Below are 17,398 nucleotides of genomic sequence, written 5' to 3'. Positions count from 1 at the left end.
CCTTCTTAGAGGTGAACTGCTTTTTGAAAAAGGGTTACAGTGATGATGTAGGAACAGTGAATTCCCTGGGTTGGCAGCCTCCGGCTTTACTGTTTTCACTGCGAAGTGGACTCCTGTTTTCAGAATCACTGTGGTGAGACGTACCACACGTCTGGTACACCTTGGGTCTCAGCATTTCTTTCTTCCTCCTCTTCTGTCTAGTAGTAAAAGTGTCATAGGGCATCTGGGTGGCTCAGTCGGTTAAGCATCCGACTCTTGGTTTTGGCTCAGGCTGTGATCTCAGGGTCATGAGATTGAGCTCCCTGTTGGTCATGGAGCCTGCTTAAGATTCTCTTTTTTCGGGGTGCCTGGGTGGCTCAGTGAGTTAAGCCTCTGCCTTCGATTCAGGTCATGGTTTCAGGGTCCTGGGATCGAGTTCCACATCAGGCTCCCTCCTCCCCCCCACCCCCTACCCCCACTGCCTGCCTCTGCCTACTTGTGATCTCTCTCTCTCTGTGTCAAATAAATTAAAAAAAAAAATTCTCTTTCTTTCTCTCCCTCTGCCCCTCCCTGTTCATGCTCACTTGCTATTGCTCTCTCTCTCAAAAAAAAAAAAATCATAAATAATTTTTAATGGATTTCTCTAGAGAAACACTGGTTGTCCTGGTTTTAATGGACTTACCCCAGGAGTCAGCCTAGATGTGAGGACAAGTAATTATATGCTCAGGTTCAGATTCAGTGATCTTTTAAGGCTTTTAACTCAAACAGCATTTCCCCTTTTTCTCTTTTTTTACGGTGCTGCAGAGATGCCATCTTGTGTAAATATTCTATGAGCACAGTTATCACTCTGAATTGTAATTAAAAAAAATATGTATCTTATCTTCCTCATGGACTTTGAAATCCTGGAGAATAAGACAGACTTAAATGCATTTAAATTTTATTTATTTATTTAAATTTATTTTTACATGTATTACAATTTATTTTAACATGTATTTCAAATTTATTTTCTGCAACTAATGCCATGTTTGCGATATAGTAAGGCCTCAGGTTTTAAAAACTGAAGTGACATATGCATATACATGTATAAAATCAAAATATTTTATATTCAATTTGATGGTAGATTTGATATATTTGATACTATTTTGAAGAGCTTATAATGAAAATCAATAGTACCTTTTCCTACCCTGTCCTTCCCCTGTCCTGCTTCTCAAGGCCAACACTTTTAACTTCTCTAAGTATTTTTTCTGTTAGTTATTTCCATATTTCATTAAAAATGTGCTTATCCTGGTATTTCTTGATTCATTATTTTAGACAGCTTATTGACCACCCTCCAGCATTCCTAAGATATAGATCACTATTTTTGGTTTTGTAAATAATCAGCCTGTACTTTATTTTTATGTAATTATTATGTATACTTATGTACATATATAATATATTTTATGTATGTGTATATTATGTATATATATGTAAACAATACTCAATATAGAGCTGAGTAGTTTGTTCTTTAATCATATTGTCTCTTATACAGCTTTTTCTACCCCACCCCTTTGCACAATTTCCTCTCTATAATTATAGCTCCTTTCTTATACCATTTTTCTCCTGCTTCTGTATTGCATATATTTCTTAATTTTTTTAAAGCCCATCATCATTTTTCTCCCCTTTGTCTTCCTGCATTCGTCTTTTAAGCCCACAATATGGCTAGCAACAAGGACTTTCTTTTACTGCCTAGGTCGAAGCTCTTGTGTTTTGATCTGTGGCTTCCTTCTTGGTATACTTGGTATACTTTTGTGGAAATACTTCTTCATGTGACTTCATAAGAAAGGGAGGGAATTTTTCTGAGCCCTTGTGTATCTGAAGAATTATTCTACCATCACACTTTATTGTTTATTCTTGCATGTAAATTCTAGCTAGAAAATAATTGCCTTTAAGAACGTAAAGGTCAGGAAAAAAAAAAAGGAACATGAAGGTCTTTAGTGTTGCTAGCATCCAGTATAGTTAATGAAAAGGCTGTCATTGCTTTTGTGAGAAGCTTTTAGGATTTCTTTGTGTCCTTGGTCTTCAGAAATTTCTCAATGAAAAGCCTAGATACATGTTTTTTTTAAAAATAATTCTTCTGCTGGTGTATAGGTCCTTTGAATCTGAAGACCCATATCCTTCAGTTTGAGAAATTCTTTTGTATGAAATTCTTGGGCATGCCCTCTTTTTCCTCTCTTCACTATTTTGGAACGCCTATTAATGTGGGATGACCTAGATGAATCCTTTACTTTTCTCTGTCTTCTATATAATTGTTATTTTAAAAAATTAAAATAATATGAAAGGGTTCACAGGGAAAAGTAAATTTGTACCCCTGATGCCATATGTCCTAGTTCCCTGAGGTGACCCTGTATCAGTTCTCTGTTCTCTCTAGAGGTATGCCATGCCCGTTGGGGCAGAGACTATACACCAAAATACTTGTTTTCTTCTTCCTGGGACCACAACTGAACTATCAGTTTCCAACTTCCCTAGCAGTTAGATGCAACTATGTGACTAAGTTCTAGCCAACAGAATATAGTAAAAGTAATGTGTACCATTTCTGGACTAAGGCTTTTAAGGAGAGCCTTGGTCTTCTCTTTTCCTCTCCTACCAGGAAGAGGCGGAAAACAACAAGGCCTCTAGGGGAATGGTAGAACTACAGATAGAAAGATCCTGGACCCATAAATGATTGCTTGAAATTGTACTTGAGCCATTATATACTCTTGGGCCTGATGGTGATCCTGATGTGGAAATACTGGGGTTCAGAGCAAACCGCCAAGAAAGAATTCTTGCCGTGTCTTCAGTGCAAAAAGGTGGTTTTATTAAAAGCACGGCGACAGGACCTGTGGGCAGAAGGAGCGGCACTGGGGTTTTGTGGAGTGACTTGATTATATACTTTCAAGTTGGGAGGGGGTTACTGATAGCATAAGTCTCAAAGAAATTTTCAAAGTAAGGTTTCCAGGACTTTGAGGGGGCTAGCTGTTGTTAGGAAAAGATCATTTATTTACTGTCTAGTAAACCCTTAGTCATGAGACTATTCAGATGTGTATCATGGGCCATATGCCTGGAGGATGATTGCTAACTTATATCCTGGGAGGGGGTAGGGATGAACCAAAGGAATTTTTCTACATTAAAGAAGACTCATAGGATCCTGGGGGTTTGGAATAATGTTAAGCTAAGATTGCCTTTTGCCCTTAGCAAAGTGTCAGTATCTAGGCAGCTGAGTTCCTAGAGGAAGGTCAGTCTGCCTGTTTCAAGGACTTATCAATGGGATCTAAGTAGAAAGGAAATTTAATTTTTTCCTTTGCCTTTGTTTCCTACATCAATACCACCTAACATTACCTAATACACATATGCAGTCATTTCTCTGCCTTTTTGAAAAAACTATTGTGATAATTTCTTTTTTTCATCTACCTTTTCTAACATATTATTTCTAAGAACTTTTTCTTGTTTTGTAATTGTTTTCTTTTTCATTCATCTAATTTGTATTTTATATATGCAGTATCTTCTTGAATTTCCTTGAGACTTTCAGAATTTTTCTTTCTGATCTGTTTCCAAATTCTTCTTCTCCAATTCATTTTTTTTTGTCCGTTTGCCGTGGCCATCGTCTTTTACCTTTTTGCTTTTTCTCAACCGCTTGTTGAACCTCAGTTGTGCTGTCATATGTAAGAATGAGGCAACCGAAACCACTTGAGAGCTCTGTGCATATATGGGTAGGGATTTGCCTTGGAATGACCAAGTGGAGAACTCCCACTATATCAGAATGGCAGCATCTCTTCTCTGTAGGTTGTCTGGTTTCATTTTCAGTTGGGTAGACCCATGCTGCTAGGGGATCAACTACCCCATATACAGACTCTCAGTTACTCCCTTTGGTTTTAGCTCTGCTCTTACATCTCTCCCCTTATATCTGGTGCTTCCAAGCCTGGAAACTCTCTGGGATTCTGATAGTCCATTTTCTCCCATCTCCATTTTTTAGTTCATCTGCCTTGCTTTGCTAATTGCCACTCTTCCATTTGGTTTCCATATTCCGTAGGAACATAAAGGGGCCAGTCTTTTCCTCCATCACTAACTTCTTTCTTACCCTTCGCTGTTGTGGGTTTGTACTTAATTCAACTCCTCTACTGTCATTTTAGTGGAGCCGCTAGAGGAAGAGGAGATAAATGTGTGCTTTTCAGTGTTCTGAGTTCTGTTCTTGACTGCTGCTGCTGTGTGAGATTTGCAATTTGTATGAGTCAGCCAGCTCCGCTTAGAAAACTGAGGGCAGGATAGGGTCAAAACTCAACCTTTAGGGATTTGGTTTTTAAAATTTGTGGTCTAGAACACTAAAAAAGTTGTTTAATCTAAAAAAATTACCCCCCTTGGTAAAATAGTAAAATCTCACACCTTTCTTTAATATTACTCAAAATTAGAACACATATAATATTGTGGCTTAGAATTAAGGGACAAAGTATTGCTTTGTTTTCAGACCACACAGATTTTTTTTTAGAGACTTTTACTCAGAATCTACTCCTTACTACCTTTCTATCCTGTCCTTAGAGGACTGCTAATTTCAAGACTGCATTGCATATCATAACCTTTGACTTAAAGAAGTAGATGTTTATTTGCATCTAATGAGAAAAATTAAGCACATATTTCAAAGGAAATTTTGAACAATTTCTAAGCAAACAATATGCATTATAAAGGTAAGAATACCTATAGTTCAAGTTCTTTTTTTTTTTTTTTTTTTAGATTTATTTATTTATTTAACAGAGAGAAATAACAAGTAGATGGAGAGGCAAGCAGAGAGACAGAGAGGGAAGCAGGCTCCCTGCTGAGCAGAGAGCCCGATGCAGGCCTCGATCCCAGGACCCTGAGATCATGACCCGAGCCGAAGGCAGCGGCTTAACCCACTGAGCCACCCAGGCGCCCTAGTTCAAGTTCTTAATTCAAGAAAATAGTTTAGCTGTCCTTTATATTGTCTATTAAATTTGCTTCTGTGCTATATAATACTCAGAGAAAAACCTGCTTTATGTACCAATTCATTTATTTTGGACCTTTGTCTACCATAACTTAAATTGTATTTTTATTTTTAAATTTGGTTGCCTTCTAGAAGCAGGAATCCTTTTTAAAATGAACATCAAAAAGGAATTTGTTTGAAGAATCTTTCATCCCATGATTTTATTTTATTTTTTAAAAGATTATAAATTTTAAAGCGAGAGAGAGCGAGCACACGCAGGAAGGAGGGACATAGGGAAAAGGAGAGAGAAACCCAAGCAGACTCCACTGAACATGTAGCCCAAGGTGGGGCTTGATCTCACAACCCTGAGCTCATAGCCAGACCCCAAACCAAATGTGGGACCCTCAACCGACTCTGTATCTAGGTGCCCCTCATTGCATAGATATCAGTCATTTTTTTCTTTTATTACAATTTTTTACTTGGATTTTACTTCCTTTCTAACTGTATTATTCATCTATTCTTTCCTCTTCCATCCTTTTAATAAAGTGACAGTCATAATAATAATGCTAGGATGTCACCAGGGTTATATATGTATGCCTCTGTACTTCATCTCATAAAAAGGGATTCAACCTAAAGTTGATAAAGAAAATGATACTTCTATTTTTATAATGACTTCATTCATATTAGTTATAAAGATAAAGAACAATTAAAAAGAAAGGAAAGCTCCTGAAGCATAGATTGTGGCTGGGTTTTTAAATGAATACAATTTGTCTTACCAAAAGACAGCAATATTTCAAATCTAGCTGAGACTAATGATCTGCCTATCTAGTATCTGTTAACCGTTGTTATAACACCCATTTTGATGGAGAAGATTTACTCACATTGTGAGAAGAAGAATATCATGTCTAAAAGAAGAGAGCAGCGATTGCAAATTATCATAGGGATATAAAGATGAGGTCATTATGGACTCTTTGATAGTTAATGGAGCAATCAAAAAACAATGACGTTTGATATGAACTATTTTGATTACAGAAAAGGCTGTGACTCATTTTTACATTCATATATCTACAAGAAAATTTTCAGATTTATAAGATTGACCCTTCAATTATTACTTTTTTTTGTAACATACAATGAGTAAATGAGGTTACATTTTTCAAAGGGCAAAAGAGCTGTTAAATCAAAAGCCGTATGTGTAAAACTGAGACTGTTTCAGGGAGAATGATTTAATTCTGTCTCTGGGTCTATCTAGGATTAAATCCATTAGGCAAAAAACTTAATAGCTTTGTCCATGACTTAAAAAACACACATGCACACACATGAAAATCATTTTACCAAGTAATTTGCTTTGCAAGAATAATTTGAAATTATGCCAATTCTAAAGCATAGTTTAAAATTTCTGAAAAATAATTTTAGTGTTTATATAAAATAGAGCTAAGTAAAGGCAAAGGCAACTCAACATAATTGTTAAAAGGAAAATGTACTTAGTGGAAGGGTTGCTTAGTCAGAAGAAAAATAAATATTTGAATTTCTGTACAAATAGAAATTTGTAGTTAAACCATTGTGAATGATTTCCTGGCAATTAAGAAAATCTAAATACATAGTGATTAAGAATATCTGGGAAAATATTCAGTGTGGAGAAAAATGCTAAGAATTTATGTTAGTACAGATTATAATCAAATACTTTCCCAAGATCAGTAGTTTGGTGAGACTCAAGAGTGCTTATGGTTCATGGTGGTCAGATCACCACCACACACACCAAAATGAGACTTGTTCCTAACACTTTGGCATAAAAATATTGACTACCAAACATTAACAGTTACGCTTCAAATGTGAATTAACATGGAGCCCAAGATGCCAGTAGCTACCCTAGCATATACTAGATTCATGTTATTGAATATATGACCCAAATCAGACCATATATTTTCCTTTTTGATAAAAACGTGGAAGGGTTTGTAGATATAGCAACTTCTCTTAATAAACACAGTACAAGATTTTTCCGGAACTTTTGTGTGTGTGTGTTTGTGTGTGTGTGTGTGTCCAATTTTCTCAGGCCTCACACCAGTTTAGAGGCATAGGGTCACATCATAATAACTGACTCTTACAACAACTGCCCCTGCAGGACCTCAGCTAGTGTGCTCCTGAACATTCCCGTGAGTCCCCAGGAGTATCAGCGATGCGCGCACACAGGACCTGTCTAACCCGCTATTACTCTGCCTGTCAGGAATTAGATACCTAGTACCATTCTCTTACTGTGGTATCTTGCTTACCCCTTCTTGCTTACCCCTTCTGGGCAGTATATTAGAGAAGATACCATGGAGGTATAGAATGTGGAGTGACTGGTAGTAAAGCAGAGGAGCAAGGATTTCTCCCATTTGTATTTCTCTCTGTTATTCTAAAACCGTGCTGCTTGTTTCTCTCTCGTACAGAATCATGTAAAGAAACTGTTTTTCCAGTGTTCTTCACGAGTGTTTTGGAGGATGCTCAACATCCAGAATCATTCTTCAGGTCCAGTAACCCTTCAGGGTCACAACAGTGTGCCTCGTTTCTGCTCTCTGCTACTTTTTGTTGATCTGTTTACTTTTAGGACCCATTTCTTAGAAGTTTCTTCAGTGATCCACTCCCATCTCCCCACCCTGCTGCCTTCACTTGGTTGGCTTCAACCCACTGGTGTATTAGACATACCCATAGCTGTCTGGGCTTGCAGTTCTCTCCCTCGAGTCTCCACAGCTACCACATATCAGCCCCTCAACCTTGTTCCTTGTGTTAGATAGTCTCCTCCCGCCCCCCCAATTTGGAAAAGATTTAATGGCTTTAGCTTGTGTTAGGGAGCCATAAATTTGGGGGATACAACTCCAGATGCAAGTTTGTCATGGCTCCATGAGTTTGTAAAACTATTACAGACTTTCAGGGATCTCAAAGCAAGGGTGTCCATGTGCCATGTGCCCTGCCTGCTGGAGTGACAGTCTGGACATGGGCATTATAGTGGCAGGAGGTTATTTTGCCTTTTCTTGTCTTTTCTCCATCTATTGTGGGCTTTAAGAATGTTGTGAGTCTGAGGAGGGGATTTGAAGTATAGGCTGTGATAATCTTTGTTCCAGCCATCTTGAACTTAAGGTCAAGTCAGAAAGCCTGGATCTTTTTATAGGGCCCTTCGAGCCATTTACCAAAACAGGTCATGTCAGGTGGGTTTGTTAACCTTAAGAAATAATACTGTCAAGTTATTTTACCAGCAAAAATGGCTTTATTTGGGAATAGCAGGGAATTACAATTTGGGACTTCCAGGTTATAATAAAGCCATAAGCATGCCTGGAGAACAGAGGAGAGAACTGCTCTAGAGAAAGGAGGGGGTTGGGAGGGGCTGTTTTAAATAAAAAGTCCATTTCAATAAACTGGGCGTTAGAAGTATAGTGACTTTTCATCAGCTTTTCATTGTGAGTCTCTCTTTGGCTGGGCTGTTGCCAGGAAAAAAGAAAACCTTTCTTTATGCTCCCCTGGACATTGTAAAGTGTTATCTACTTGCAAGGTACAGTTCTTGCTATGGGGTATGCGATTTGCTAGGCCTGGTAGGGAGTTAGAGCTACCCCTTCTGGTCTCCCAACACCATTTTAGTGAGGTATCCCTTTATTAATTTTCACAGGTCCACCTTACCAGCCCAGAAACGTTTGAATATCTCTCGTACTCAAGCTGGCATCCCCACCCTCCAAGTTATGCAGCTGACTTTGAAACAATGTGGACTGTGTTAGCTTGGTATCTTGGTAACTTTAATATATTAAAAGAAATTTTTAATATTTTATGGATAGAGAATTATCATGTATTATTAATATAAACTAATATTCCTGGATGCATGTCATATTCCAAGAGTAGTTTTGGATGTTGTTCAATCCACAATAACCTTAGCCAGACAGTATCTTTGCCTCTTTCTTGGTCTCTTTCTTATCCTACTTACTTCGTCATTTACCATAGTGGGGCTGGCTACTAACACTTAACTGGGTCTCCTTCCAAGGTTTGGGTTTTGTTTTATTTTGTTTTCTGTTTTTTTAGAGTGTAGTGTTTTAATGGGACTAAAAGAGGAATGTGTTAAAACCTACCAGAGTTAGGTCAACTTACCATGATAAGGCAGTCTTTCATCAAATTGGGTTAAATAGAGTTTGTGACAAATACATACAAATGTATGATGTGTGTGTATATAAATATATTAAAACAAAATCCCCTAAGTAATCAAATACTAAGTTACCAAGGGAGAAACTGCCCCTTAAGTGAGAGCTTTGTTTTGGGAATTGACTTGAGTAACAGAGTGGCCATCCGGCTCTGAATGTTTGAGATTCTCCTGTTGTAGGATCAAGTCAAAGTGTTCCATTTAGAACAAAGATACTGTTGGTGGAGTCTGAGGAATAACCTGCCTTCTAGTCTCCAGTGTTATAGAAGCATCTGCTCAAATATGTGATCTCTATCAAATGTAAAGCTGGGGCCAGGAAATATACCTTTCATTTTCTTTTTCTCTCCTTTAGCAGCCCTGAAGAGTTTTCACCAAATTGCAAATTGGAGTCAGGTAATAATGTTTGTTTCTGAGCTTTCAGAGGAAGCTGTTTATTTTAGTAGGCAATTTTCATGTGTGATGAAGTGAAATGTTGAGAAGGCAGCCTCTCATCAGTGGACAAACAATGCCTAAGAATTTAGCTAATGGCCCCCCTTCAGTGCAGAGAATAGATGGCAACAATTGTACTTGCAGACTAGACCCGAAGCTACTTGTTTGGCTGCTAGGTGTTAATGCAAATTTGTTCTTCAGCTCATTCAACCCTGGGGCTCCCATCCTTTGATTTAATTAAATGTAATTGGTTACATTGCTCCTCCCAGGCCCCTGAGGTGTTTTTGTTTATTGCTTACTCTTTGCAATAAAGCTTCAATTCATGGCACAAAATGCTGGATAAATAAGACCCTTTTTTCCCTATGTTGGATTTGCAGGGAGATTATTCCCTCCAAATAGTTTGGCTTTACTGTTAAAAGTAAATGACCAGTGAAATAAACTCATTGGGTGGCAAATGTAGCATATCCAAAAGCAAGGAATTAAGTAGGGTAAATTACATGAGATTAGGAAAAGATATGAAGTTGTAATGTTAAATTAGTAAAGATTTGCTAGACTATTATAAGAGGTATCAACACTAAATAAATAAGGCTTTAATAAATAAGATTATCATTGTTGTATAGCACATAATAAAGATTATTAAAAAGTTACTTGAAAATGCCAGCTCTGAAAAAGTCTGTAAATTCACTTTTAGCCATCCAGAATTCTCTTACTCATAAATATGCAAGTAGCATTGTTTGGGACAAAAGCGAGAATGATATTGACTTAAATGAAGTTGGCACAATTAACCTATTCTTTTTTAATGAAAGATTTTTTTTTCTTATTGTGTAAGTTTTGTTTTTAAGCTTAAGATATTATAAATAACATTTTTTGTAAAGTGATATTTTTTGAAAATTTTCATTTTAATTTGAGAATGGGATAAATTATCTTCATGTATTAATCTATAATGTATTACTTTCTGAGGAAGAGCTCAGGAACTTTAGGGAAATTAGAAAACTAGCATTAGCACTTCCCAATTCAATTTTAAGTACCAAACCATATAAATGACTTTTCCCCCTTTTGTCCTTGTGAGCTGGATAAAAGAGCCTGCCAAAAACTAATATTTATTATAACATTGCCTGGTTAGTTCCTGGCCTTTATTTTTCCCATTTTTACTATAGAGGTATAAGTTACTGCACCAATGACATTTTCATTAATGCGGTAGGCCTTCTAAATCTTGCTGTGTCATAAGTCTAATTCCTATCTCTTCTGATGGAAAATGTGAAAAATCTATGATAAGAACACAGGTATTCTCAGCACAGTATTTTTCAAAGCCTCAGTGCCTCACAATAGGATTGTTTTGCAGGAATTTTTTCTAGGCTCCTCTCATATCCAGTTGCTGAGGTACTGGGGTTTTACTCTTATCACACTGTGCTGTCAGAAAGTTAGGTCTTTCTTCTGGAGGGTGACCCTGACAAAAACCAAGTGGTAATTATAATAGAAAACTGTAAGAAAAAACGCTCCCCCAGAGACGTGGAAACAGGGCCTCAGATGTCAACTCAGAAGTAGGTGCTGAGAGCAAAGATGGAGCACCATATGCACACGTTGGAAATGAACTGTGGAAAAGGCTGTACTTCTCTTTCAGAGGGAGTTTGAGTTAGCCTCCAACAACTTAGCTGTAGGCAGAAAACCCAGTTGTGGCCCTAGGTCCAAAAACCTGCGGTGGCAAGTATGGGCTTTGTCTGCTGGGTTCAGGATGATTTCACTTCTCGCCTAGTTTTTACGAAGCAGTCACAGTTTAAAATAACTAGTGACCCACAAACTGCCAAATAAGAATGTTTAACATAATGTGGTAGGTACTGAGTGTTTCTTTTGTAAAAGGAAATGTAATGTCATTGACAGATAAAAAGGGAAATATTCCAGTGGTCTTTGAGATAAAACTAGATTCTCTTGTACTTGAGTAATTTTCCTCGCTGGGTGCTGGTAATAATAAGCCCATTGCCCGTCCCCTGACTGTGACTCTCCTGAATCCACAGCTTTGATTGGAAACTCTCAACCCCTGACTGGCCTCAGGAGCACTGATTACGGGAGGCACCCCACACACTTCCCTCGTAAACATTTGGCAGATCAGGAAGTGCTGAAAAGCGATGCCCCTGGCTCTCAGAAGAGGGTACTGGTGGGAGAAGAAATAGAACATTTTCCCTCTTGCAGCTGTCAGAGAGTGATTATGTCAAATGGGTTTTCAAGGAGCCACAAAGTAATTACAGGGTAACTTCTTGACATTATTTTCCAGTGTTTGACTCAGCAGATGATGATGATTAATTGATGTGTATTATTTTATGGCTCTCTGAAACTTTGTTTGATACTTTAGATAGAGGTCAGACTAAGTCTTCATTTAGACTAACATAGCAAGTCTGCCTTAAATTTTAACATGTTAATGCTCCCTTTGTGATAGATGATTTCCTAAACTTCTGGTGGCTAAGAGATGCTATATTTTGGACTGCCTTTTTCATGTTGTTTTCATGTGCTTTAAAGTAGCGTTTTATGCTTTTATTAAGCTAATACTCTGGATTTGTGGGGTTATGGTGAGACATAAATGAGCTAAATCACAAAATTAAAAATAATATCTGGCACATGGTGAATTGCAGCTATATTGAAACATAATTTCAAAAAGATGTTTTAAACTTCAAAAAGGTATTTTCTTGTACACTTAGTAATGTTTTGGTTGAATTAGCAGGGAAGATTCTGACACCCTGCTTGTTTTCTGTAGTTATGTTATGTTAGTGCTGGCCTGTTGGTTTACATGCTTTTATTAATTTTAAATAAATTTAAAATAGGTGGGATTGGGGCGCCTGGGTGGCTCAGTGGGTTAAGCCGCTGCCTTTGGCTCAGGTCATGATCTCAGGTCTTGGGATCCAGTCCCGCGTCGGGCTCTCTGCTCAGCAGGGAGCCTGCTTCCCTCTCTCTCTCTCTGCCTGCCTCTCCATCTACTTGTGATTTCTCTCTGTCAAATAAATAAATAAAATCTTAAAAAAAAAAAATAAAATAGGTGGGATTGTTTAGATACAACGGACTTGGAATACATTTTTATTTCAGGTCCTTTTCCAGGGCGTACCTTGTATAAATGTCTGTAATTGATCTATTCCAAGCAAGGAATTAGTTCAGATTGGCCAAGATCTGGACATTCATGACAGGTATAATAGAAATTAAGACCTTAATTAAAAATAGTAAGTAATAAATAGAGTAGAGCTTTTATTATTTTACTGTTTGTAAATTGTAAACATATTTTTTCAACTCAGAGTTGTCAGTGATATGAGAAGTGTTTCGTGATCTTCTTAGACTTTCATTAGCTTGTATACTAAAAGATGTCTCATAGGCAAAATGTTTTTTATGAGAAAAATGGAAGTGTCTGATACAACACTTTACATTCAGCCTAAATAGAAAAAAAACTGTCTTAAGTTTCATTTTTGTCTTTGTTCAATATCAGATAATTTCTATTTGCTGACCCCAAACTAGTCACCAAAAAATAACTATTGCATGGGGTGCTTAGCTGGCTCAATCCGAAGAGCTTGCGACTCTTGATTTTGGGATTGTGAGTTCGAGACCCACACTGGGTGTGGGGATTACTTAAACATAGTCTTAAAAAATTTTTTTTGAATTACTTTTTAAGATTTTATTTATTTGACAGAGAGTGTGAGAGAGCACAAGCAGGGGGAGCATTAGAGGGAGAGGGAGAAGCAGGTTCCTGCCAAGCAGGGATTCCAATGCAGGGTTCAGTCCTAGGACCCTGGGATCATGACCTGAGCCAAAGGCAGATGCTTAACCATCTGAGCCACCCAGGTGCCCCTAAAAATAAAATCTTAAAAAAAAAAAACAAAACCCCTATTGCATGAATGACCCGATTATGGCATAAATGCTGTTTGAGGAACTTTTGGAAAACAATGCTTTAATATCATCATGTAAGTAAGTGCTTTTAAGTAGATTTTAAAAAAGTTTTCAGGTATCAGTGTTTTATTCAAAAGTATTATTTTCCCATAAATTTAAGAAAAATACTTTAGAATTAGATATCTTGCTATACTAGGACCCGGCCATATCTTTTTATACATTGACTACATTCCTTTATGTGGCGGTGTTTGTGCTACGCGCATGTGTGTTTTGTAAACAAATGATACAGGTGGGCTATCTTTTGGCTGCCTTGCTTCCACTTGCCAACTGGATATATCATCAACATTCCAGGTAGAAAAGATGTTTAACCATTTCAACTAACAGTCTTCCTTTGTCTCCACATGTGTTTCACAAATACAGGATGTTGCTCTCATGGTAACAGAAGGATGGCAGTCTAGGGTTTGCTGTGCCATCTTTACTATGTGTGAATGAATGAACAGAAACCAAGTATTCAGCTCTGGGATGTGTGATTGTGAGGGTTTTTGTTTTTTGGTTTTTTTTGTGTGTGGGGGGGGTGGGGCTGTTGGTTGTGGTCTCCATTGATAAGATGTTTTAGACTTAAAAAACCCATCTGTTTATAGGAAGCACTGGGGGTGTACCCTTCTGTTGAATTTATTACACATATTGCAAATAACAGATGGCTCAGCCATAGGTTTACCCTTCTGCAGGATTTTGTTGCTTCTATAAGTAATAAATCTTTGTTTTTCAATATTAACACATTTTAGGACATTTGAGGTTTGTTTTCCTTCTAAAATAAGGCTCTCCTTGGCCATATGGTCTATATATCTCTCATCACCTGGTTGAATCTTGCCTTGTTGCTCTGAATCATCAGCTTCCTTACTCTACTCAATTTCTACTTTTGACACGTTTAATATTTTTTATTCTTTACTTGAATTATTGTCAGGAAACATTAAGTGCCTAGGACCTTTTCAGGTCCTAGAGTTATAAATATTTACTCTCTATCTCTATAATTGCAGTTATGGCAAATCAACATGGATTATTTATAAAAAGGATTATGGCACACAGGTGACTGTATTATTGTATATATAAGTCAGCTTCCAGTGTTTCTCTTGTTTAAATTTTTTACAGCTCTTGTGTTTCCTTGAAATTTTTTCTTTCTTGAAAATTATGCTATAAGGTCCTCAGTGATCCCCTTCTTCCTTTCCTTTCTGTAAAACTATTTAAATATGTATATATATTTTTAAGATGATAGATACAAAATAATCATATAATATATATAAGAGATAAAGATGGCTAGAACAACATATATCCATGAATCCACTACATTGAGTGAGTGCATTATCTAAGGTAGAATGAAGGTGGCATATGTCTGGATACTTAGGGGCAAGTAGATAATATATTCAACTGGGCTGGAACCAGAACAGTCTGGGCTGGATACTCATCTGAAGTCTAGCGGGTCAAGTTTCCATAGGGAACATCCCTTTTCTCTGAACAAAGGTTTTGGTCATGGCATCTGAGTGGCAGGCTGTCAGGTAAGTATGATGGTTACAAGCTGGCCAGCAAACATTTCAAACATTGAACCAACTGCAGGCACTTTCCATAGCATTCCATGTACCTAGCTAGATGAGTGTTCAGTAAACAAGCCAGGTTATTTTTCATGGTGATGTAATTATGTATGATAATATTAATCTCTATTTCTCTAGTTCTTGCTTCTATATGCTTTTTTATATAAACTTTTTTTTCTAAAGATTTTATTTATTTATATGCCAGAGAGAGAGAGAGAGAGAGAGTGAGCACAGGCAGGCAGAGTGGCAGCAGAGGCAGAGGGAGAAGCAGGCTCCCCGCCGAGCAAGGAGCCCGATGTGGGACTTGATCCCAGGACGCTGGGATCATGACCTGAGACGAAGGCAGCCGTTTAACCAACTGAGCCACCCAGGCGTCCCTTATATAAACTTATTAATGTATACTCTAATTCCCCAAGTTTTTGTTTCTTTGATCACTCTTACCTTTACATCTCCTGAATTTTTAAAGCAGAATTATCACGGCTTAATTCTTCTGTGTGATGTATCTCTATCCATTCCAGGTTTGTTTAGAGGTATCCCACATTTCTTACTTTTCTAGCATGTGTATTTCTAAGTCCTATAAAAACTGATACTTGAATCTGAATCCAACTTATTTTTTAAATTTAAAGTTTCATGCTTAATAAAATTTTCATTCAGGTGTTTTTTTTTTAAATTCAGTTTTGTTTTTTACCCCTATCTGTCCTTGTCTAGTATTTTCTGAATACAAATGCAAGCTGTTAACCTAATTCAAAATAGTCTCAATTTTGTTTAAGTCTTTCATGATTTTTTAAAAAGATTTTTATTTATTTAACACAGAGAGAGAGCGCACAAGCAGGCAGAGAGAGAGAGAGAGAGGAGGAAGCAGGCTTCCTGCTGAGCAGAGAGCCCGATGTGGGGCTCGATCCCAGGACCCTGAGATCATGACCTAAACTGAAGGCAGAGGCCTAACCCACTGAGCCATCCAGGCGCCCCAAGTCTTGTATGATTTAAATGAAATTTGAGGTTTTTATTTTATTTTATTTTTTTTTAACTAGAGGAATATATACATACTAAGAGGCCTGTGAACTTCACCATCTCTTCCCTCATTATCTATTCTCACTGTTCCCTGCACGTGTCATTCCATCCTCTCAGGTGATGGGAACTGGAAAGTGTTTCTTGTCTGTGTGGCTTATCACTTGTCCCCTAGCAGAGTTGATGGCTGGCTTCTCTTTGTGCCCAGAGCTTTCTGTTTATACATTAATTGTAGCACTTGTCCTGTTATATTGTAATTATCTGCTTACCTGCCATCTGCTCAGCAGACAGGGCAGTGACTTTGTCTTACTCATTTTGCCTCCCAAGCCCAAAAAACACAAGTTCGTTGAATGAATGAAGTAGTCTTATGTGTGTGTGTATGTGTGTGTGTGTGTGTGAGAGAGAGAGAGAGAGAGAGAATGAGAGAAAGAGAATCCATCAGAGGACATCCAGAGATGCTGTTAATATTTGATGTAATTCAGCTGTTTTGTGAAAAGACTCCTCCCCTTTTTAGATAAAGGTTGCTAATAGGTTTCCAACAAAAATGGCAGAAACCTAGACTGCTAATTTACTGTTTATGTTTGCATATATTAAACTAGGACCCCAAATGAAAAAATTAGAGTAGAATGTTAATCATAATTTGAGGTCAAATCAATTAGAAGACATCATAAATAAGTTTGTTGTTATTTCCAACTTCATATAAATGACATCATGTTGTCTCTGGGGCACGTATGTTTTGGAATATGAGCATCGTTAGGTTCTTTTGAACAACTGTACACCAGCTCATAAATTTACATATATAAATACCCCTAATTAACATTTGTTTATTATTTTGCATTTCACTGCTATTTACTAACAGATTTCAAGACAATAGACAATTTTGTAATCTCAGTTTTATAAAAACCACTAGTATTTTTGGTCCCTAGCAACCATTTAGTATGTAAATTAGGTATTCTCAGGCTTAATGTACTTCATTTTTATAAAACAAATACATCATTAATCTGATTAAGTTCTTGGATGGGAGTGCTGTCCTCAGATCATTGTGGATCATTTATTGTTGGGCATGCATCCAAAAAAAATTCAAGCATGGCACTTACAGCCTAGGTTTAGGAGAATTGTTGAAACCTCCTAAATGACATTTTCCAGAAGAATAGAAAGGCACTGCTTACTTACAATTGCAAGCATTACCTAAAACTTAATGATGTTCTTATCCTTAATTGCAGCTCAGTTTGATGATGATTCAGTGCCTGAAATTATGCCATGTTTTGCTTTGATGTTATAAAATGTATAATGAAATAAAGGTGATCCAAGTGAATCAAAAATAGATTCTGGCTTTCCAGTAGTGACTTAATCACTATGTTTCTGAATTCAGAAGTTGCTTGACTGTCATGGCTATTATTTTGTGTGTCTTTAGCTTTTAGTCAAATTTAC

At 37.2% G+C, this 17,398-nt stretch overlaps 1 protein-coding gene and 1 long non-coding RNA gene across 5 annotated transcripts in view; both read left to right on the top strand.

Annotated features, from left to right (window-relative positions):
* The window catches only part of CAMKMT (calmodulin-lysine N-methyltransferase), a 379,952-nt gene that overhangs the window by 60,822 nt on the left and 301,732 nt on the right, over positions 1-17,398 (top strand). The gene's annotated exons all lie outside the window — the stretch shown is intronic.
* LOC116595481 lies at positions 10,712-13,116 on the top strand. Its single transcript, XR_004287699.1, has 2 exons — positions 10,712-12,325; positions 12,538-13,116. It is a non-coding gene; the product is annotated as an uncharacterized LOC116595481 (long non-coding RNA).

This window comes from Mustela erminea, chromosome 7, assembly GCF_009829155.1.
Source record: "Mustela erminea isolate mMusErm1 chromosome 7, mMusErm1.Pri, whole genome shotgun sequence".
Classification (NCBI taxonomy): Eukaryota; Metazoa; Chordata; class Mammalia; order Carnivora; family Mustelidae; genus Mustela; species Mustela erminea.
The sequence above is the reverse complement of the archived record's forward strand: the minus strand, read 5'-3'. Positions and strand labels throughout refer to the sequence as shown.